At 41.8% G+C, this 23,313-nt stretch overlaps 1 protein-coding gene across 1 annotated transcript in view; it reads left to right on the forward strand.

The window, feature by feature from the left end:
• Positions 1 to 23,313, forward strand: part of LOC117466993 (ras-associated and pleckstrin homology domains-containing protein 1-like) — an 80,716-nt gene that overhangs the window by 12,706 nt on the left and 44,697 nt on the right. The window contains 1 exon segment of the mRNA XM_071207076.1: positions 19,529 to 19,591. The gene's annotated coding sequence lies outside the window, so the exon portion shown is untranslated.

Here is a 23,313-nt window from a genome sequence, read left to right on the forward strand (position 1 = left end):
TCTGTTGAAATGGACCAGCTGTGAAGGTGGGGGCGGGGCTTTTATACGCGAGTAGTGAAAACACTTCCGCGTAGTCTGCTCGCGTGTATCCTCGCGTGTATCCTCCATTTCGTCTCCTCCCTTTCGTCTCCTCCCGCACCCCTCCTCCCGCACCCCTCACCCCTCCTCCCTCACCCCTCCTCCCTCACCCCTCACCCCTCACCCCTCCTCCCGCACCCCTCCTCCCGCACCCCTCATCCCTCCTCCCTCACCCCTCTCCACTCCTCCGTGTGCATTTCAGCTATTAGGACGTCCTTCAAAATGGCGTGTCTTGATCGATGTCCGGGTCAAGTCCCGGAGGAGGGGAAGAGAGGAGTCGAGGAGGGGTATTGGGATGAGGCTATTATCACATCCTACATGGTCGTGCATCACCAACGCTAAGCTAAACGTGGCTAATTTTCGGCGTGATGATGGTTAATAGTTTATTTAGTCACTTGTTAGCAACAGCTGTTTTTAGGACACATACAAGCTTTGGGAACTTACCAATGGGGTATATTTACTGACATATTTTATCTAAATAAAATGTCTTCAGCTTGTGATAACCACAGACCTTATTTCACGTGTCTAACCCCAAACATGTTCAAAACAATGTTGAAATTGAGACGAAAAAAGTGGGAAAAGCCTCTCCAGGTTTTAGGATTCCCGCACCGCTCTATTGTCAAAAAGATCAAAACTCAGCGTGAACTTTAAGCGACAATTAAGATTACGAGTTTTTACCCTGAAGTTATTTTCATTTGCAGATTTCCAATTCTCTAAAAGCAATGCAGCTGAATAGTTCTGCGTTGAGAAAATATAGCTTCTAAATATCCCGACATCACGGCTTTAGCTTTGTTTCCATCCCTTCCTTCAGAGTTTTGTTCTTGCTGAGGGAAATGTTTGTGTGGATCTCTTGTGGCTTTGCAGGCTTTGGACAGGATTTTGTCCAGATTCCCTTCATCTCCTCAGCTTGAAGAAAGAGTTGAGTATACAGAGACGGCAGCACTGTCTGTCTCTCTTTAACTCAGGACAGATGTGGATCATTCTGCTGCGGTGTTACTGCACGGCCCTACGTCGGAAAAAATGTAATCTAGTTTCTTTGTTTTTTTATTCTCTTATTTTTCCCCTTGTTTTTCCTCGCTATATTATTCTCGCCAAGCCTCTCTCTCTCTTTGTCTCATTGTGTCTCATTGTGTCTCTCTGTCCCTCGCCCTTCGTGGAGGTCCAGGGGCAGAATGTGCAGCTGGGAATCAGGACCGATGTCTGACTCCGACGTTTTTCACTTTTCATGAACAGTCTGCCTCGGAGGAGTTGTCAACAAGAGCAAATCCTTGAATTTCAATCCAGGAAAACGTTATTGTCCATCAGAAGGCAATAGAGATTTGTGTTTGAAATGGCCCCCAACTCTAAAAAACACAAACACAGAAGGAAAATGCTTACAAAGTAGTGTAATTAAAGTAATAAGTAAAAGATAACAACCTGTCCTTCACTGCAAACATCGCTGCTACAACCCGCTGCTGCAGATTCACGCTTCACAGCATCAGGAGGATGCGTCCCCAGCTGACCCAGAAAGCCACGCAGGTTCTGGTCCAGGCTCTCGTCACCTCACGCCTAGACTACTGCAACTCCCTCCTGGCTGGTCTACCTGCATGTGCCATCCGACCTCTGCAGCTCATCCAGAATGCAGCGGCTCGTCAGGGGCCTCATTTAAAAAGGGATCTACGCTCAAAAGATGGCGTACGCCAGTTTCTACGCAATGTTTGCGATTTATAAAATACTAACTTGACGGGAAAACGTGCGGTCCTCCGCGCAAAGTCTAACCCATGCGTACGCACTAAGCACAACAACGGGAGAGACGAGAAACTGCGACACCGTTGGCAGAAGGAAGAATGGAGAGAAATATGTGGAAAAAATACCATAAACAAAATGTTACCTCTCATTTATCATATATGAAGAATTCATTTTCAAACATTGATTAAAGCCAATCTTAAAATGATTAAACAAACGCCTGCTTGAGACTCCTCAGTCACACAAACACATAACTTGGAGAAATAAATAAATAGATATATTATTTAAAACCACCTCGAAATGTTGTGTTAATGTTATGAAATGTTTTCTCATAAATGATGCCGTTTTGCATTTCTATAGGTTGTACGAGCATGGTTTATATACTACCACGTTTAAGGAGAGACACGGCAGGCAAAAACATCGTTTTTCAAGTACAGGTCAATTTTGAGATTTTGTGCTATTTTGATTCCATAACATGTTTTCTTTCAGGCTTTTGGAAGGAAAACGTACAAAATACACATTTAAGTGTTTATTTTACTATAGTTTGTCTATTTGCGTCTGTAGATTTCTCCTAAATTCACCAAAAGTTAGCATTCTAACGTAACATAAAGTACCGCGACCGCTGTGTGCACCATGTCATCAGAGATATCGTTGGAAAGCTGTGTCTCTCCTGCACAATCTCATCGGATCCAAATATGGTCATTTCCTTGGTATCAGCAACCAATCGTGAAAGCACAAAGGGGTCTTAAACCAAGAAACGAAATCTCATTGGCTGGTGTCAATTTCTGACCACGTGATTCGTTCAGATGCGTCACGTGGTGTGCTAAAACACTTCCTGGTTAGCTTTCCGCTAGAAATTGAAATCTCAAAATGCCAAAAGAACGGCGAAAAAAACGTTCACAGAGAAGACGACAACAATTGTCACTTGCACGAAGCAAGGTTATACAAAAAACAAATGACCCCGAACATGAAATACCTTCACGGAGTGCGTCGAGGCGCAAGCTGTCATCCAAAGACCAGGAGGGTTCAGCTAGCGCCTCACTGCAATCTTTAAAGGCCGTTTTCTCAAAATGAGTTTTTTCTCCTACTCTGAGTTCGAAATTTCAACTTCAGTAGCACGTAGAGACACCAAACCTTCCAGTTATATTACTATCCATATTATGAAGGCTTTTACAGAAGGGTTTGTTCATATATAATTCATAGCCTGAATTATACAACATTGTATACATAAAAACATGGATATTTTAGGGCTGTTGACAGTATTTTCTGATTTATGGAGTGATAAAAAGAGATATCCAATATCCCTTCTGTAAAAGCCTTAGATGCTAATATGACTACAAAATGAAACAAGAATTTTGAACCTGGCTATATCCAAAGTTCAAATTTCGATTCCTGAAATGTGCTCAAATATGTGCATATTTAATGAGATAATGTATCATTTGCATATTTAAACATGCTATTTCAGAAAACTTGTAATACAAAAGACAATTGCCTTATTTTAAGTAATTAACTGGAGAAATTTCTAGATGATACCTTTAAGTTAAAAAAATTACCCTATTCACCTGGGCTGTCTCGCCTTAATCGTGTTTTATGCCGTTTGCTAAGACTTGATAAGTCGCTCGTAAAACACAGGAGGTATGGAAGCTAAGAACACCATATGTGGTAAATTGTACAGCTAATATAACTCAACACATTAGTTGTATTTCCTCTAACTGGTGGATATAGAGTTGCTGCAGTGGAGACGCTGCGCACAGCTGAACGACAGCTGGGACACAAACCACCAAATACAAAAACATAATTCAGATCCAGTCGTCATGACTCCACTCCGGAGGGATCCCCGATCACTTCTTACAGTCTCTCATCAAGGGGGGGTCTCCTGTCCCCGGTACAAACACACTGCCTGAGGAAGGCTATGTGTTTTCTTTTTGTCATGAATCTTTTTCGGACCACTTATTTATTTATTTTGGTGACGATCCGACCTCCATGCTGCTACTCTGGTTCAAACGGCATCCACCAAACAATATGATTTATCGCCACCTCCCCAAAATAACCAGAATCTGACACGGTGTGAGATCTTTTTCAGCTGTTCTGTCGTCATTTCCTGCGATCTCCTTCATGCAGTCAGTCAGAATGAATGAATGGGCGTTTCTTTGACTATTTATAGGCACATATGGGCGGTACGTGAAGCCCGCAAAAGCTGCACCGCATTTCGAGTCGATTGTGATTTATAAAGGGAAACCGGCGTACGAAGTGCTGTCCGCACTTTCCTCGCCGGTACGCAATGTTTGGTGAATCGGAAAATGTCGGAACATTTCTGTACCTATTTTTTGGATTTCTACTACGTAAGCAACCTTCCCACGTGAATCCTACGCACGGCGTTATAAATGAGGCCCCTGGTCTTCAACCTTCCTAAATTCTCCCACACCACTCCGCTCCTCCGCTCCCTCCACTGGCTTCCGGTAACTGCTAGAATTCACTTCAAGACAATGGTACTTGCGTACCATGCTGCAAATGGATCTGGCCCTTCCTACATCCAGGACATGGTTAAACCGTACACCCCATCACGTGCACTCCGCTCTGCATCAGCCAAACGACTCGCTGCACCCTCGCTGCGAGGGGGACCCAAGTTCCCATCAGCAAAAACACGTGGGTTTGCTATCCTGGCTCCAAGATGGTGGAATGAGCTCCCCATTGACTTCAGGACAGCAGAAAGCTTACACACCTTCCGGCGCAGACTGAAAACTCATCTCTTTCGACTCCACCTCGAGCGATAGAACTATTAACAAAGCACTTATATACTAACAAAGGACTGGCTTATCTAAAGCCAGTTGAGTAGCACTTGAAATGATTGGCTCTATGAAACCTGATGTCTTCAAGTTTGTATCTTCTTGGTCGAACGCACTTATTGTAAGTCGCTTTGGATAAAAGCGTCAGCTAAATGCAATGTAATGTAATATCACAATTTTACTTTGGTAATAGTACAACAGTATTACCAAGAAAGTGTCAGATGTTGGTATAATACTACAAACGTGTAGGAAGTATTTTAATGTAAGCTGGTGGTTGAGGTTTGTATGAGGTTATTAGCATTCCCCATATACTGTTTCAGTCAATAGGTCAAATGAAATGAAAGCACATAAAGGGCAAACAACACATAACTGACTGTTTGAGTGTCCTACTCTTTACATATAGTCATCATAATTATTTACATGTGGTTGTCCGCTGGCTTGATTTCCCATCATCCCTCGCTTCCATACAGGGTCGGTACAGTCTGACTTTCTTATAGTTTTTATTCAGAGACCTCTAATTCTTGAACCATAAATAGTGTACTGTACGGTTAAAAACACATCAAATCTGAGTAACATTTTCAGAAAAAGGGAGGGAAACTGAGAGCCAGACATGATCACAGCCAGACGAATAATCCACAGGCAGCACGATTACTGTTGGAAAGAGTGACGCTAGCTGTTAGCTAGCCTGTTAGCTTTACTGTGTGTGTGTGTGTGTGTGTGTGTGTGTGTGTGTGTGTGTGTGTGTGTGTGTGTGTGTGTGTGTGTGTGTGTGTGGTGTGTGTGTGTGTGTGTGTGTGTGTGTGTGGTGTGTGTGTGTGTGTGTGTGTGGTGTGTGTGTGTGTGTGTGTGTGTGTGTGTGTGTGTGTGTGTGTGTGTGTGTGTGTGTGTGTGTGTGTGTGTGTGTGTGTGTGTGTGTGTGTGTGTGTGTGTGTGTGTGTGTGTGTGTGTGTGTGTGTGTGTGTGTGTGTGTGTGTGTGTGTGTGTGTGTGTGTGTGTGTGTGTGTGTGTGTGTGTAACAGTGAGAGTGTGTTTGGGGTTTGACGGTTGGTCGGTCAGCTTGCTTTTGAAGTAACTGTTGACATAGTAAGTTGTGAGTGTGTGTGTGTGGGTGTCCGTTGGCTTGAAGAAACTGTTGATACTGTAAGCCTGTCTGTTTTCCATTGCTCATACTTTGAGAGAAAAGTACAGCCATTCAACCTGTGTGTGTGTGTCTGGTGTTAATGTTATGGCTCAGTGTACGCCTGGAACAGCTACTGTTTTTCTGTTCTGGCTTTTTCATATGTGAAAACACACGCACTTGCACGTGAAGGGGCTGCAGACCTCACCACAGACGGCTCTCCAGTACAGATGGAAAGTATGCGCGCCTCCTGTCTGCCTGCCCACTTTGTCTCAGTGTGGATGTGCATTAATACTGCAGGACTGTGTCTGAGTGGAGAGAGTGGGTCAGCTGTGAGTGAGGTCGTGGTTTCTACCGTGTAGCCCACTGACACACAGCAACGACTCGTATACAACATTTTATTTTTGGAATTTGACTCTACAATATCTGCACAAGAATCAAGTGTGGTTGCCAGCTCAAATCCTCCCGCATGTTTAGGAAAAATGTGTGGATGGAAAGTGGACGAGAATTTAGCTCGCCTACGTCAGCAGTTACTGTGTAGGTGTCTTTGAGCAAGGAACAGTCCGCCCAAAGCTCGTCAACTCTGCATAAAAACAGAAGTAGCCTACTTCTCACTGTATGTTCCTTCCTGTCGCCAACTCTATAAGGCTGATGATGTGAGTACATATCCAAATATTTATAGCAGCTTAAATAGAGTGGAATAATTTCCCCTGGACTTTGCTATTTCTACGGTCCTGTTCAGACCTGCTGTTAACGTGCTTTTCTGGTGGTCTGCTGATAGGTGTATAGGAGAGATCTCTTGGTGTTGGTGGGATATAGCCAACAAGCATTGAGGATTAATATAGATCAGATTGCATGTAATGAAATAAGGGTTGTGGAAGGAATGTGCGTCTATTTACAGTGTACTGCAAAACTATATATATGTTTTCAGTTATTTTATCGTTTCCCCTAGACTTTGCTATTTCTATGGTCGTGTTCAGAGCAGCTGTTTCTCTCACGATAGTCAGTATGATTGTTATGTGTTATGGAGCTGCAGAACAGATTCCAGACCAAATGTCCTCACAGGGACAATTCAATATATTGTATTGCAACTAGGGATGTCCCGATCACCTTTTATTGCTACCGATCCGATTCCGATCATTTTATTTTGACAATCTGCCGATACCGATTTTTCCCGATCCGATCTTTATGCAATGCATTAAGAGAAACAAAAGGTAACAGATAACGGCTGGTCATCCAACGCGATGAATTCAGCTATCTTGGCTGTTATTGTGTTGGCCTTTTCACTGTTCTGGGGCAGTTTCTCTTTCCTTTTAAAAGTCTCTGAAAGTGTCGGTTGTTGCAGTGCCGTTACCTGAGTGGCCGCTGTGTACTCGCCGTGTTGTTGTTGGTGTTTGTTTCTCAGGTGGCGTATTAGATTGGTCGTGTTGAACGTAGCTCTGTTCTTTCCACCACGCGGAACCTCCGCCTTGCAAACATTGCATCTGGCTGTTACACTGCCTTCGCTTTCAATTTTATAATACTTCCAAACTCCTGACATGTTCTCTGTCCCGACTCCCGAGTCCCCAGCTGAACGTAGCCTCTCGTTAGCTTGCTGCTACTATTAGACACTGCGCCCACTCTGTTGCCAGATTTCAGAGAAATAAGCAACCATGTCTAGGTCATATCTTAAACTGCACTGTAACTTTTATCCTTGTACTTTTTCTTTTAATGTTTAATTGAACTATTCATATTTTAGACTGCACTGTAACTTTTATCCATGTATTTTTCCTTGTAATGTTTATTTTATTAGCTTTTCTTTTTTAATGCTTAATGTCTTTCATTTTTTGTAAAGCACTTTGAATTGCCTTGCGTTGAAAAGTGCTATATAAATAAACTTGCCTTGCCTTGCCTATGAAAACAAGCCCAAAAGAAGCAACACATACACGATGTTGTGTAATTTTTAACCAAAACTAAGGCCTCAGGATGACTTTAAGACGTGACCATGGTCATTTTTGTTTTGTAACATTAAATAATAAAAAGAAAAAATTATTAAAAAAATAAATAAAAAAATCCCGATCCCCGATTTTTTCCTCCCGATTCCGATCTTTTGAAAATCACGTGATCGGCTCCGATCCCCGATCACGTGATCGGATCGGGACATCTCTAATTGCAATGTATTGTAACCATATTAAGAAAATTGACAGTTGTTTTCTATTTAAAAATGACGGTGTTGCAGGATGTCCTGATCAGTTGTCTGTAGTGTTTTAACTCAATTATTTAGTATAGAATCAGCTTGCTTTGAATCCTGCCTGTGAGTAAAAGTACCAGGTACTTTCAACAACTTTCCCTAATGCAAATCAAAACAGAGCAAGACAAGTTGAGTGGAGTAAAGCCATGCCATGCAGTGGAAACAGGCATTTGCATTGTTCCGCACAAGATACAACCCTAAATGGCTCCCAATGCATTCACATAGGGAAGACATTGCAGCTATATCGACGTGTCTGATCTGGAGTGCATTTCATGTGATGCATGCATTAGATCAATCCTAATGGGTGTCACAACAGAAGTGAATTATAAACTCACAGTGCCAGCCAACAGCCTGATGGGAAGCTTCTGAGTGTTGGGTTAGTTTAATTCTTCCTGGCAGGCGAGGCGGTGCCGCGGACAGTCTTTTAACCCGTGGACTTGTTTGAACTGGAGCAGGTCTGATGGGTTTTAGCTGAGTCAGACTCGCTCGTTCTTTGCACTCTCATTATACGATTAGCTCGCTATCTCTGCAGAGGTGTGTGTCATCTCCGTGTATGGCTTTGTGTGTCTGAGCAGGGTTTTCAGTATGGAGACTTATCACACGTCTCGTCCTCCTACTCGAGCTGGCAAGACGTCTTACTACGTGTTCAACATTCACACACATGTGCATGAAAACTACTCCCACAGATCACACTTTCTGCCATTATTTCTTCACTCTTTTCTTCATGTCTTTCTCTTAAAAAGAGCTGCTGATTCTGGCAGGAATCATTTCAACGGAGGACAGACAGAAGTGGAACGTTTTTCATACTGAGGCTTTTAGTTTGGGTGTCACTGTGTGTATTGTAGGAACAACTGCCATGTGATGGGAGCCTAAATGTGTCTAGTTTGTTAGGGTTTAATGTCAGCGGGTATTTTAAACAAAGCGTGGACATTTGTGGTGTCCTGGCTGATGGCGCCAAAATACCTACTTGATTAATTATTGCTTATATTAATTGCTGTTTTGAACTAGCCTTATCATCCACATAGATACAGTAGATATAGTGCTGCGTACCGGCAAGCCGAACCGGTACTGGACTTGTAAACAGTTTCGGTTCAAGTCCGGTTAAAACAGGAACGTCGGGAACCGGTACTTGGACTCGCAAAAAAACTAGCACTTACGTCTATTCTGGTTTCTGTGGTTATTTAAACATTCCCTGATAAACGTTATTCAGCGTCAATAAATGAGTGCTAATCCTAGTGTGCTCAGTGTACAACATCACATGTCATTTCACCTTCGATTCACGGTTTGAAAACGTAGCATTTCGCCACATGCTAATGCTAACCGGAAGTGAATAATTTTCAGAATAAATTATTAAGTTAATAGTGTGAACTTCCGGTTTTTTCAGAATAAAACTGATTTAAATTAAATAGTGTATTTAATTCAAAATTACGCCATATCAACATTGATTTTAATTTCTAACAGTATGTATGTACATCAGTATGTATGTAGTATGTACTGTATAATGTACACATGTAGAGTTGTAGAAAATACATGGTGTACAGACTGTACAGTCACTACAGTTTAGCCTATACTGTATAGTAGGTGTGTAACAGTGTAATGCGTATAGTCTACTCTACACTCTACCTTTCAGCAACGTTTTAGGCTCAGTCAGCTCAGGGACTGTTTGGTTACTTTAGTTTGGTAAATGAAATAAATGTTTGAACTTTGTAGTAGTTCACTGTAGTTGCTGTCATAAGTCATTTGTAGACTAAGTGGCAAAAAGTGGTGTTTTTACATTTGTACTTTGTAGAGAAATGTAGACACAAGTTGGAAGGGAGCACAATAAACCTGATGAGTTTGAATTTGAGTTGATTATTGTTAATTTTCAATTGATAATTAGCTCACAAGTTCACTTTAGTTACTCACACAACTTGACACAAGCCATGGGTTCAGGTCCGGACTTATAAGTCCGGACCTGAACCTGAACCTCTGGACTTGAGTCCGGACCTGAACCTGAATGTGAGTCCAGGTACGCAGCGCTAAGTAGATATGTACTATATTCATCCGAAATGTTTTAAAAATACACAGGTAGATACTGCAACAGGCTGCTAACGAGCACTGCGCCATTTTAAAAGAAGATTTCCATGTATTTCTGTCAACTGTTATGCACATTTTAAGCGAATTTCCTGCATATAAAATGCAATTTGATGTCTCCATCATTACCTTAAGGCAAAACAAGAGGACATTTGTGTTTTTCAAAGCAACTATACCCTGATTTGTAAAAGAGATGCTGGTAGGAAGATTTTGTTTCCTTTGAACGGAGCCAGGCTTGCCTTTGCCCTTTTATTAAATGAAGCTGCCAATATATAGACTTGACTTAATGACTGCCGTTGAGTTTATTGGAAGTTTGCTTTCTATCAGCATTTATTCTGCCAGTAATAGCTGCCAGTTCCTTGGTAAATGTACCCTGTGCACAACAGTCTGTAGATCTTAACTTATAACACACAGTTGATACTTAAGGTTAGTTTCTATTATTGATTAATTTTTTAATTAATTGTTTGGGCTATTATATGTCAGGAAAATAGTTAGAAACTTCCATTCCAGTTTCTGAAAGTCCAAGGTGATGTACTGTTGTGTCAGTCCGAACCCCAAAGATATCCACTTAAATATAATAATCAACTGAAAAAAGCACGACATCTTCATATTTTGAGACTGAAAACAGCCTTTTTGGGCATTTTGCTTGAAAAACAGATTTCAACTTATCAATGAAGACTTCTCAAAAAAACTTGAACAGCTGGAAAACCACATAATGGAAAGGCTAACACCCAGCATCGCTTTGACGATGAATTGACAGACTATTTGGCCCTATTTTTGTTGTCGATGGACTCATTGATTAGTCAACTGTAATGTCTGCACATTAGTCAATCGTTGAAGCTCTACTTTGCAGAGCTTTGGAACCAGAAGTGTGTGTGTGTGTGTGTGTGTGTGTGTGTGTGTGTGTGTGTGTGTGTGTGTGTGTGTGTGTGTGTGTGTGTGTGTGTGTGTGTGTGTGTGTGTGTGTGTGTGTGTGTGTGTGTGTGTGTGTGTGTGTGTGTGTGTGTGTGTGTGTGTGTGTGTGTGTGTGTGTGTGTGTGTGTGTGTGTGTGTGTGTGTGTGTGTGTGTGTGTGTGTGTGTGTGTGTGTGTGTGTGTGTGTGTGTGTGTGTGTGTGTGTGTGTGTGTGTGTGTGTGTGTGTGTGTGTGTGTGTGTGTCAGGCAAAGCAGAGTGCTGTGATTCTTCCTGACAGTTCTGCAGTGCGTCCCCTCCACTGCAGCAATGCTAAACCTGCGTTAGCGCATGTGTGTGTCTGCATGTTGGTACTTTAGCTTGAATGTGTAAGGACACATCTTAACGACTGTCTGCATTGTGAAAGGATCCTTGTGAGCGCACTGTCATGTGTATTAAACCATAATGTGATCTCACTGCAAGACTAAGCAAGCTTTCCAGAATCAGCAGCCACCATCAGATGTCAGTCTGTAGAAGCTAACTGATGGAGGGGGGGGGGGGGCGTTGCATGCTTTAACTGCGCCACTTGGCTCCATAAAGCAGGGGTTACCACACTGACTTGTGATAAACCATTTTGTGAGACACACGATCAATGTCCCCGCCCTTACTCATCTGGGTTGCCAATTTCTATTCATCTGCTGATTGTTTTCTTGGTCTTATCTGTCAGGAAGAGTTGCTGTTTATTTCTGACCAACAGTTGAATACAAAACCATATTCAGTTTACCGTCATAGAAGAAGAACAAAATGGCCAATATTTTCACCTTTTAGAAGCCAGGACCGGAGATCTTTGAGCACTTTTTATTTTAAAATAATCACAAACACTGATTAATCTTCTGTCAATTCAGCTGGAGTTGACAGCGACGAAAACTGATGTGCTGAACATGTTTGATTGGTCCATAAACTGTATATTTTGGACCAACCAAACGGTTTGCTATCCTGGCTCCAAGATGGTGGAATGAGCTCCCATTGACATCAGGACGGCAGAAAGCTTACACACCTTCCGGCGCAGACTGAAAACTCATCTCTTTCGACTCCACCTCGAGCGATAGAACTATTAACAAAGCACTTATATACTAATAAAGGACTGGCTTATCTAAAGCCAGTTGAGCAGCACTTGAAATGTTTTGCTCTATGAAACCTGATGTACTTTATGATTCTGTTTTCTTCAAGTTTGTATCTTCTTGGTCGAATGCACTTATTGTCGCTTTGGATAAAACCGTCTACTAAATGCAAAGTACTGTACTGTATAAAGGTTTGGTCATGCAGACAAACATATGTATCCGTCAACATTCATTTATTTAAATCAGAGTGTGTTTTACTGCTTCCTCTTCAGTCCTTGAAGTAAAGGAAGATGTTGCATTTACACTCTGACCCTTATGGAGGAAATATGTTTGCACAATTTTGGCACGTCAGCAATTCTTCAGCGTGCCAGATTGGATAAAGAGGAACGGCCATCATCGAGCTGCTGACGTTTTGCACCCAGCAGTTGCAACATTTTTAACTGTAATGTGACTTTAAATCCATCTTGATCATGAAATGTTCCTCAGTGAGGGAGCATTGCTTAACAACATTAACACTGCAGTGTCTACAGATGATTAGTTGTATTCTATTTCTATTTTTATTCTATGTTTTCTGCCCTTGAGTGCTGGCAGCTTGTACCCTATTTGAACAAAGCAAGCAGGCTGCAGATTCAACCCGAGGGTGTGTGTGTGTGTGTGTGTGTGTGTGTGTGTGTGTGTGTGTGTGTGTGTGTGTGTGTGTGTGTGTGGTGTGTGTGTGTGTGTGTGTGTGTGTGTGTGTGTGTGTGTGTGTGTGTGTGTGTGTGTGTGTGTGTGTGTGTGTGTGTGTGTGTGTGTGTGTGTGTGTGTGTGTGTGTGTGTGTGTGTGTGTGTGTGTGTGTGTGTGTGTGTGTGTGTGTGTGTGTGTGTGTGTGTGTGTGTGTGGTGTGCTGCGTTAGATGGGTTTTAAGTGTATATGTTAGCTTGTTGCCAGGCAGACCAGTAGATCATTTCTTTATGCATGTCAGCCGTAAGGCACTGGCAGTGTTGAGGGTTTGATTCCCGGTGGACCTGTGACCTGAGACACAGCGTGGAGTAGATTTTAAATGTCGAGCTGTCTCTCTATATGTCTGCGGCCTTCAGCTGCTGTAGACTAAACTGACTGCTGGCGAGAGACAAGCTGTTCTAAATAGGTGCGTTAGGGGGGTTATCTAACACCCCTATGTCTTAAGCTTCACAGCTGCAAGTATGTCACACACACACACACACACACACACACACACATTGTAATATACTTCTAAGGTCCCCTCATTGATGAAAATGCTTTCCCTGACTCCCTAAATCCCTGGAGTCTGGTGGCTTTTATAAGAGCGTAGTTAACGGCTTCAGTTCCCCTGAAAAGGTGAGGAGCAAACTGAAGTTGGTCCCCACATAAAGCAGTACACACACACACACACACACACACAGACACACACACACAGACACACACACAGACACACAGACACACAGACACACTCCTCCAGGCTAAAATGAACTCATATTTCCAGTTATGCAGTGTTCAGTGAACATTCCCAGTAAAAGCACCGGACTACAACGTGACTGTGTGAACTTGAACTGACACATACTGCTTTTAAGTAGATAATATATAAACGGCAACATACACATAAATAACTGTTTATTTGGACAACACATATTTAGGTTTTGATTTAAATGATGAATTATGCTACGTAATAAGTTGTGTTATTGAGCAGAGCTTATTCAGTCTCCTTCAAACTCATTCTGGTTTTTGTAGTATTCATTTAAGGAACTAGAAAGTTGTTATTGATGATTGCCTGACTTTCTAATCTGCGTTCAGGTGTACTGGGTTAGATGAACAGACTTGGAGTCACATAAATACTCGCACTGCAATACTCATCTTTAAAAGATCTGATTGAAGTTTCCTTTTTCTGTGCTGAATCCAAACTGTTTCTACCCCAAAACCTCTCTTTACACAACCTGTAAAGCCCTTAGTGTCCGCACAACAACAACACTCATATGAGATTTGACTGATTTACGCAATGCATTAAAATGTTGTAACAATATCTTCAATTAAATGTTTGCCAATTATTCAGATCATTTGTTGTGGAAACTCGCATCATGGCATGAGAAGCACTATTAACTGCAGCAAGTAGATTTCCAACTCTCATTATGATGGAGAGGTAAAGCCATTGTTTTCAATCTGTGGTTTTAAAGCCTCTGTTTTGGCAGGTCATGTTGTTTCATAATACCCTTTAATGCTCCGGTTAGGCAACAGAAGAGTATTAAACCAGCTGGAGGGAGAGCGGAGTCTCAGTATTAAAAAGCATTTTAATATTCAACAGAAAACAATGACCTCAAGACTATAAAAGATATTTAGCAAACCAACTCAAAACCAACTACATGAATGTGTAGGTTGAAGATAGCCAAGTATTGCTTAAATGATCAACCATTTTTTACTCGAAACTGGCAACAATAAAAAATTGATAAGATGGGGAAACTTGAATCTGAAAAGATATCGAGCAATAAAATGACTAACAAAGCACTTATATACTAACAAAGGACTGGCTTATCTAAAGCCAGTTGAGTAGCACTTGAAATGTCTTGGCTCTATGAAACCTGATGTACTTTATGATTCTGTTTTCTTCAAGGTTGTGTCTTCTTGGTCGAACGCACTTATTGTAGGTCGCTTTGGATAAAAGCGTCAGCTAATTGCAATGTCCTATTTCTTGGATATAAAGATATGGCAACCTCACAAATGTGTTGATTATGTACATACAAGTCAACCGATAAGGAAAAGCACATCTACAACATCTATCGAATAATACATCAATACATATTGTTCGCATCATCTTTTTAGACAAATATGCCAAACGTTCTCTGGTTTCGACTTCTCAAAACTGAGGATTACCTCTTCTTTTCCTTTGAATGATCGTCAGCTGAAGCTTTATAACAAATTGTTTATCGTTTTTAGAATCAAATCAAGTGCCTTGGTTTGCATGCCGCGTGTACAAGGGGCAACATAAAGCTAAAATGGCGTCTTTAATCATCTTTCTCAATTGTTTACCAAATAATAGCAAGTGCACTTTATTTATTTTCTTTTGTAGGTGTTTTAAAGGCCAACGCAGAGGTACAAGCTGTTGGCTATTAATCCTGGTAGACAAAAGACAATCCCAAACCAACACATAAACTGTTACAGGAAAGACGATCCACCAGATCGGACGAAAACTCTGGATCAAAGACACTCATTAAGAGACACTAACCACAACTTAATGATGTTTTTAGCCCGAACAGAGTGTGATTAACCCACAATCAAAGACATCCAGCACACTGATCCCCCTCAGAGTTATTTACAGAGGGCAGATGGTCAACCACGAGCTGTTTTGACACAGAGTTATTAGCTAATACTTCGTTAGCCTTTCTTGTGGTTGCAACACAGCGGGAAGAGGAACTGTTTTAAATGACACATCAGATTTTAATTCCTGGAATGAGTTGCTTGTCACAACCACACGAGTCCATCTGGTTGTTACCACATGAAGGAAGGATGCAGAAAGTACAAAAGTTCATGGAAAGGGAACTCCGACATATGGTTTCAGTTAAACATTATGTTGCTGTGGCAATCTTTACTAACACGGTTCCAAGTTTTTACGAACATTTTTCGATCCACTATTTTGTTTATCCTTCTTATTCGAAGAAACCATCATTAATATCCACAGAATCTGTACAGCTGTGTTGGGACAGTTTCTTATTTATTTGATATTATTATGTTTTAATGACCAATTTTGTGCCAGCTAGCCATTTTTATTACATTTTTTGTGTTTTATCCATTACATTGCATTACATTGCATTTAGCTGACGCTTTTATCCAAAGCGACAATAAGTGCGTTCGACCAACAAAATAAAAACTTGAAGAAAACAGAATCATAAAGTACATCAGGTTTCATAGAGCCAAAACATTTCAAATGCTACTCAACTGGCTTTAGATAAGCCAGTCCTTTATTAGTATATAAGTGCTTTGTTAATAATTCTATCGTTCGAAGTGGAGTCGAAAGAGATGAGTTTTCAGTCTGCGCCGGAAGGTGTGTAAGCTTTCTGCCGTCCTGATGTCAATGGGAGCTCATTCCACCATTTTGGGGCCAGGATAGCAAACCCACGTGTTTCTGCTGATGGGAACTTGGGTCCCCCTCGCAGCGAGGGTGCAGCGAGCCGTTTGGCTGATGCAGAGCGTAGTGCACGCGCTGGGGTGTACGGTTTAACCATGTCCTGGATGTAGGAAGGGCCAGATCCATTCGCAGCATGGTACGCAAGTACCATTGTATCCAGCACTGTTTTCCAGTAGAAACCTTCATTGGCCTTCCCCTGTCTTCCACTAGCAGTGTGTTAAGCTTGCATAGCTGTGCGCTTACAGCTAAGAGCCATTCTTTGTACCATGTATAATCTTTCCATTACCTAGCACAGACCTTCAGGCGAACCAGTGGACACGTTTTATTAGTAATAGTTTCTGGATGACTGAATGGCACAAGTCATGAGCTATCAGGTATTTTGATGAGATTTGTTGGCAATAACAAATTACATCGGCTTGCTGCAGACACATTTCCAGGTTCAGGACGCGGGCTAGCTACGCGGGTAGAGGTTCTTGTTTCTATCCAAAGACTGGGAATTCAATGAGCGACCTTGACGAACTGATGCTCTGCAATGGTAGAGAGCAGATAATCATGCTTTGGTCCCAACAACGGTGTTCTTGTTTTGTTTCAACCATCAGCTACTGATCATATGAGAGCAGCTAATGATCTTATGCGAGCAAGGACTGGAGTGTGTCGTGTGCATGTGCATGTGACATGTTGGGGTTTGGTATTTTTATGACATGGTTAGTTTGTGAAACGCACATCCATTCATTCTACTCCCTTTGCTTGTGTACGATTCCCGATGACGGTCAGACATGACTACTGCATGACATGATAAGCTGGGAAGTGTGTCAAATGTCACCAATTGTATCTGATGCGGGACAATAAAATGAAGGGAAAGGATTCAGAGTGCGGATGTAAAGGAGAGCAGTGGGTCGAGAGGGACTATGGGAGTGTATTTAAGTTGCCTGTCAGTTATTTTTAGGTCACACATATCCAGCCTGCTCAGCATGATAGAAACACACACACTAGTGCCACCTGCTGACAGGACATTTGGTGTGTATACAGCTGCTAGGTGTGTGTGTGTGGGTGTAGAGTTGGCCTTTGATGGGGCTAGGCTACCAGTTTCCCCCTGCTTCCAGTTAGCAATGCATACTGGACCCACAAAGATGACACACACAAAAACAAACATGCATATTTCCTTCCAAAGATGACTAAGTGTTTATCAAAAAACTAGGACTGATTACAATCCGGAAATATCTAACCATCAGCCGAACCAAAGCAAAATATAAAGTGGGAATTTCACATCACACTTAAAGAGCCTGTGACACCATCCCAACAACTGTTGTGCAATGAAATATTGGGCTACTAGTAATCTCGAACCGTTAGTTTAAAAAAGAAAAAGCGATACCGTTTCGTTAAATATCAATAATTTCGAACATCGCGGGGAAATTCCTTCACTCATTTTGAAGTTTTGGGGGAAGCCGGAAGTGACGTCAATGCGGGAACGCTTCGAGAGCCAAACACGGACAAAGTGTGTTGTCATGCGTAGAAATGGTGAATTACTGAGTTTAGGCACGTTAATAACGTTGTAATGAAGTTGACTACAGTATATTCATATTTGTCAGTGCTTTCATGTCAATTCGGCGACATAAATATACATGATCGTGGTGAAGATGATGATTACATTAGGATTAAAAATCGGGAGTGAGAGCTGCTGAATTTCCTCCCGTCGGATGTGATATAAAAACAAATCGATTATTTTTGTAGTTGTAAACTCAAGTGGATGAAACTACATTTATTAGTGCTTTCATGTCAATTCGGCGAACATATGATACATTAAATGATCGTGAGGATGATGATTAAAAATCGTTTGTTTGAGCCGGTCTGCATTTCCTGATGAGAAAACAAACCGATGCTTTTTGTAGTTGTAGTACACCAACGTGGATTAAACGTGTGTTTTTTTACCACAATGTTGGGGAAATTAATGGATAAAATGCACGGATTATTATTATTATTATTCCCACTCCGATCGGGACACTAGGTCCACCGTTTCCCCGCAGCGAGGCTCCCCCCGTTGACAGTTTACGTGGGCTGGGTGCAGTGGCGGACTGTGGATGCAGTGGCGGACTGGCCATCGGGACGAATCCCGATGGGCCGGTACCGAAGTGGGCCGGTCGGATAAGTAACTAGCACATTCCCCATAGGCGGCGCGTGAGGCTCAGGTTTGAGAAGGCTAAATAACTTATTTTACCTGACGCTGCCCGCCTCCGGCGTCTATAGAAAAGAGATCCACTCAGTGTGCGGAGTTTAAATCTCTCAAGTCATATTACAGGATAAAGGAAATACAGTTTAAACTGCCGTATGCAGAGAAGACGCCGACGTGTCGCACTTATCATTCATATTACATCATCAATCAGATCATCGATCAGATAATATCATAATATATCATTTTTCCTTATCTGAGTCAGCTTCTCCAGCCTCATCTGGCCGTGCAACACTCACAGTGTCACAGACTGGATGCAGAAGTATTATTTAACACATTATGTTGACGAAACACTCGAGACAAATGTAATTAAAGTCAGATCCACTCGTGTCTTAGACGTGAACGCGCTCTCAGCTGGAGAGAGAAACCCTGGCTTGATTTACCGAGTTGATAACCAGCGTCGTAGGACCGCTTAGCGAGATCTCGTTTGTTAGTTTGTTTGTTACTCAAACATATCCAGGGTCTGTTGAACTGGCTTCGTAGTACAGGGCACAGGTGGCGAGCAGCGCTAATGTCAAAGACACAGACATTATACATTATATTTGTATTGTACATCCCCCGCTCCCCCCGTTGACAATTTACTAGCGGTACCGAAGTGGGCCGGTCGAGAGTCCCGGGATGATTTGTAGTCCCATTCCACCACTGGCTACATGACCGTATGATCGCCCATATTGACGCACCTCATTCCTAAACTTCTAACAGATACAACATAAACCGATCCTTCAGCCTCACATGAGCTCTCAGACACGTTCAACATGAACCTGTCATCGCTGTCTGAGCGTGCTGCTGTGTGCGCCGTCGTGCGTTTACATCTGACTGTATATATATAAAGGTTTACATGCAGATGCTGGGATCCTGGACGGTGCAGCTGGAGCGCTGTGCCCGCAATGACGTCACCCATCATTTGGCGGGACTTGAAGAATCCGCGAGAAGATCCAGAAAATTGTCAACATTGAAGGCAGATTAATGGTTATCAAAGTACAAATATCCAAATCAGTTCAGTAACGGTTTTCAATGGGACAATATGTACTCAAATTGATGGGTTTGGATGATGGGGGAAAACCGTGTCACAGGCTCTTTAAAGAAGCAAGGAGGAAGTGTGCTTGCTTCCCTGTCTGTCTTGATCATGTAAAATAATACAAATTCTCTCTCTGTGTCTCTGCAGGGTGATTGAATTCCTCCACTCTGCCGTGTTGGAGCGGGACTGAGCAGTGTTCGCCGACCAAAGGTAAACAACATGAAAACCACTCCAGATATCTCACTGTCATATATGGAAAGTTACAGTATGATCTGCTTCTCTTGATTGTATGATAGTGTTCAATTGAGTGTGCCGTACGATTCTATTCACATGCCTGGATGCTTCGTGGTCTGTCACCCTGTATAATCAAAAGTATGTGGACTTTTTTTGGTTCTTCTTGCCTTGGGCTGCTGAGGTTGGTTTGGGCTCGGCACCTCAAGGAAATGTATTGGCGCTTTCTCAAGCCATCGTCCTTCTGGCTGGTCTGAACGAGTGAAATTGAAACTGCTGGTTTGTTTTCTATTTAGTCTGGTTTTCGGTTTCACCGTGCCATGTTAAGGCAAACCAACACAAAAAAAGATTGCTAAAGGATTGCTGTGTAGAAGCGCTGACATCTGCCACTTCAATGCAAAGAATCTGTACTTTGAAATATTGCTTTTACTGTACACAAATATGTTTAGTCTTATTTCAAAATTACTTTATAAATGTCACTATATTTGTTGACTTTCTTTAGTATGTTACGCATGTTCGACTTCAATCTTTTGCTGAAGTCCCACTCTGTCCTTTCCTTGTTATATTATCCTCTGCCTGTGTCCAGCTCAACCGATGCCCACACATGCATTTTCACTTCCTGTATTTGGGTTGGCTTATGTCAGGGGTGTCTAACTCAATTTCATCGCGGGCCACATCAGCATTATGGTTGCACTTAAAGGGCCGGTTGTAACTTTAAGAATATATAAAAATACATATATAAATATATCATATATATAAAATAATGTATTATATTACATTACTGCCTCTGCATTGGATTATTATCAGATAGGGTAATAACTTCATAATTAACTACGTCTGAAAGCAGAATTTCTAGGGCAAATAATTTCAAGTCTCTTCAGTGCGCATGTCCCAAAATGATTTAAAAAGAAAGCCAAATTCTGGAGAAAAAAGAACTAGAAGTGACATTTTGAAATAAAAATCTAATTCTGAGAAAAGGGAATTCTATGAAAAAATGCATATTTTGAAGAAAAAAAAGGCATATTCTGAGAAAAAAGTCATATTTGAGATGCATTGTGGGACATGTAGTTTATGGGCAACATGCTTCTGTAGCATGTAACCATATAATAAACATATTATATTCTTTGCAAGCTCTTGTGGGGCCACATAAAATGAAGTCGCGGGCCGAATGTGGCCCCCGGGCCTTGAGTTTGACACCCCTGGCTTATGTTCTTACTGCAATCGAACCGAAATACCGTAGGTTTCTCTTTGAAATGGTCAAGGATCCCCTCTTACAAACGGTCTGGGGTTAATACTGAGTTCTCAATTGTCCGAACAAACCTGACCAGGGGTTGAATCACCCCAGAGTTTTATTTAAACTTACTAATGATGCAATATACAACTAACAAAGAGGGCAAACTTTGGCCGAGGCCGTTTCAATAAGAGTAGAATAATGCTTCTTCTCCCCCTTTGATCCGGATCTGATTCAAACTACTGGGTTCAACCTACAACCTTTCACCTAGTTCCAGGAAATCGCAGTATAGTTTTTCCGTGATCCTGCTGACAAACCGAAAACATAACCTCATCGGCAGAATTATTCATATTTAAGATAACATTGTGATTCCAGCTTTGTACCTGTAGTTTAGGGTACCGTTGCCCTTTCTTAACATCCCAATGCCCTGTGAACATGGTCAGCTGTATATTAGAAATAGTTTTCCCAGTTTGTTGTGACAGAACCTGAACCTTGCCTGACCTCCCACCCCATCCAACCCCTGTGGGATGAACTTAATCCCAGTCTAAAGCCATGCTTCATCACCCACAATTGGTGGGCTGACGCGCTAATCCGTTGTGGCTAAGAGAAAACATCTGATGGAAAGCCCTAAAACTGGAAGAGTGGAGCACTAATACCCATCATTTTGGAATGAAGTCCATCAACCATTTTAAATGTGGCTATAACGTTTAATTGTCCATATTTGTTCGGCCATATAGTTCATTTGGTTCCAAAATGTTACGTTTGCTAGTGTTACCTACCTCTACTTCTTGACCGTGTCTGAGTCATCCTGTTTCCCTTCTTGGCTGTAACGTTATATAATCTGGTCTTTTGGGGTCTGGAAAGTTCTGCTTCAGATATACGGTAGAACACTTGTTATTATCTCAGTGCTCATATTTGAGGCATACCAAAAGTACAGCATATCTAGCGTCCTGTACACTCTCTTTTCCCTGTTTGGTTAGACAGCTATGTGGAGGTTTCCAAAATAAATGTTCTCGTAGTGATTTTATGACAATAGTCATTCCCAGGCTCTTATGGGCTTTTGTGTTCGTCACGCTCGTGTTCCTCTCCGTGGAAATTTGGTGGAAAACTAAATGTCTTGTGGCACGAGGCTCCAATGTTGACCTTCAGCCAACTCTCGAGAGCCAGGATCATAAATCTGAGGTCAGCTCAAACTAATTCCTCAAAACTTAAGAAACAGTCATTTTATTATACAAGCTAAATGGGTTTAAGTGGAATATAATAGTGTGTTTCCATTTTTTTCTGTGCAGGTCTTCTAAAAAGAGACTTTAGTGTAGTTTTAGCCAAATAAAACTGTTCAGATTGGTTCATAAAGTCACTAAGTGTTTGACGTCTAGTCTCTTCGAGCTTCATCTTAACGATGCAAGAATAAATATAGTTGCAAACACATTAGGTCATAGTTTTGTTTGATAAAGATACTACTGTTTAGCCGAGCCCTGGAAACATCAGCAAAACTCAACAAATGTATAGATATATCTATGGACAGTGTAAAACATGGCCCAAACAGGCTACTCGTGTACACTTTGGGTACACAAATATGATTCCTGTTATGATTGCTAAAAAAAGGTTTCTTACAACTATTTCCAAGGTAATTAATGGACTTTCAGCTCGACATGATCGACTTTTGTTTCCGCCACATACCGTGTGACAATATTCATATTTGTATAAACACTGTTGTGAAGAAGGAGAACATTTGGTAAAGGTTTGCTGGGAATTTGGTTTTCTGTGAAGATCCAAAGGTGTGTTCAGAATTGTAAAGAGTGTGTGTGTGTGTGTGTGTGTGTGTGTGTGGTGTGGTGTGTGTGGTGTGTGTGGTGTGTGAGTGTGTGTGTTGTGTGGTGTGGGTGTGTGTGTGGTGTGGTGTGTGTGTGTGTGGTGTGGGTGTGTGTGTGTGTGTGTGTGTGGTGTGGGTGTGTGTGTGTGTGTTGTGTGTGTGGTGTGTGTGTGGTGTGTGTGTGTGTGGTGTGTGTGTGTGTGGTGTGTGTGGTGTGTGGGTGTGGGTGTGTGGTGTGTGGTGGGATACTGCCCTGTTATCATTAGGTTTTGGAGTGAGTTTAGAGCAGGGGTCTCAAACCCAAGGCCCGGGGGCCAAATCCGGCCCGCGACTACATTTTATGTGGCCCTGCAAGAGCTTGCAAAGAATATAATACGTTTATTATACGGTTACATGCCACTTTACAGAAGCAGGTTGCCCATAAACTACATGGCCCACAATGCATCTCGTTTTGTGACATGCGCACTGAAGAGTCTTGCAATTATTTGCCCTGTAATGTAATATAATACATTATTTATATATATATTATAATTTATATAGGTACAAACCGGCCCTTTGAGTGCAACCTTATGCAAATGTGGCCCGCGATGAAATTGAGTTTGACAACTGCTGCAGCGCCGGGGCAGTAGGATACTGATGATAATATAGATGTGTGTG

Source organism: Pseudochaenichthys georgianus, chromosome 21 (genome assembly GCF_902827115.2).
Source record: "Pseudochaenichthys georgianus chromosome 21, fPseGeo1.2, whole genome shotgun sequence".
Taxonomy (NCBI): Eukaryota; Metazoa; Chordata; class Actinopteri; order Perciformes; family Channichthyidae; genus Pseudochaenichthys; species Pseudochaenichthys georgianus.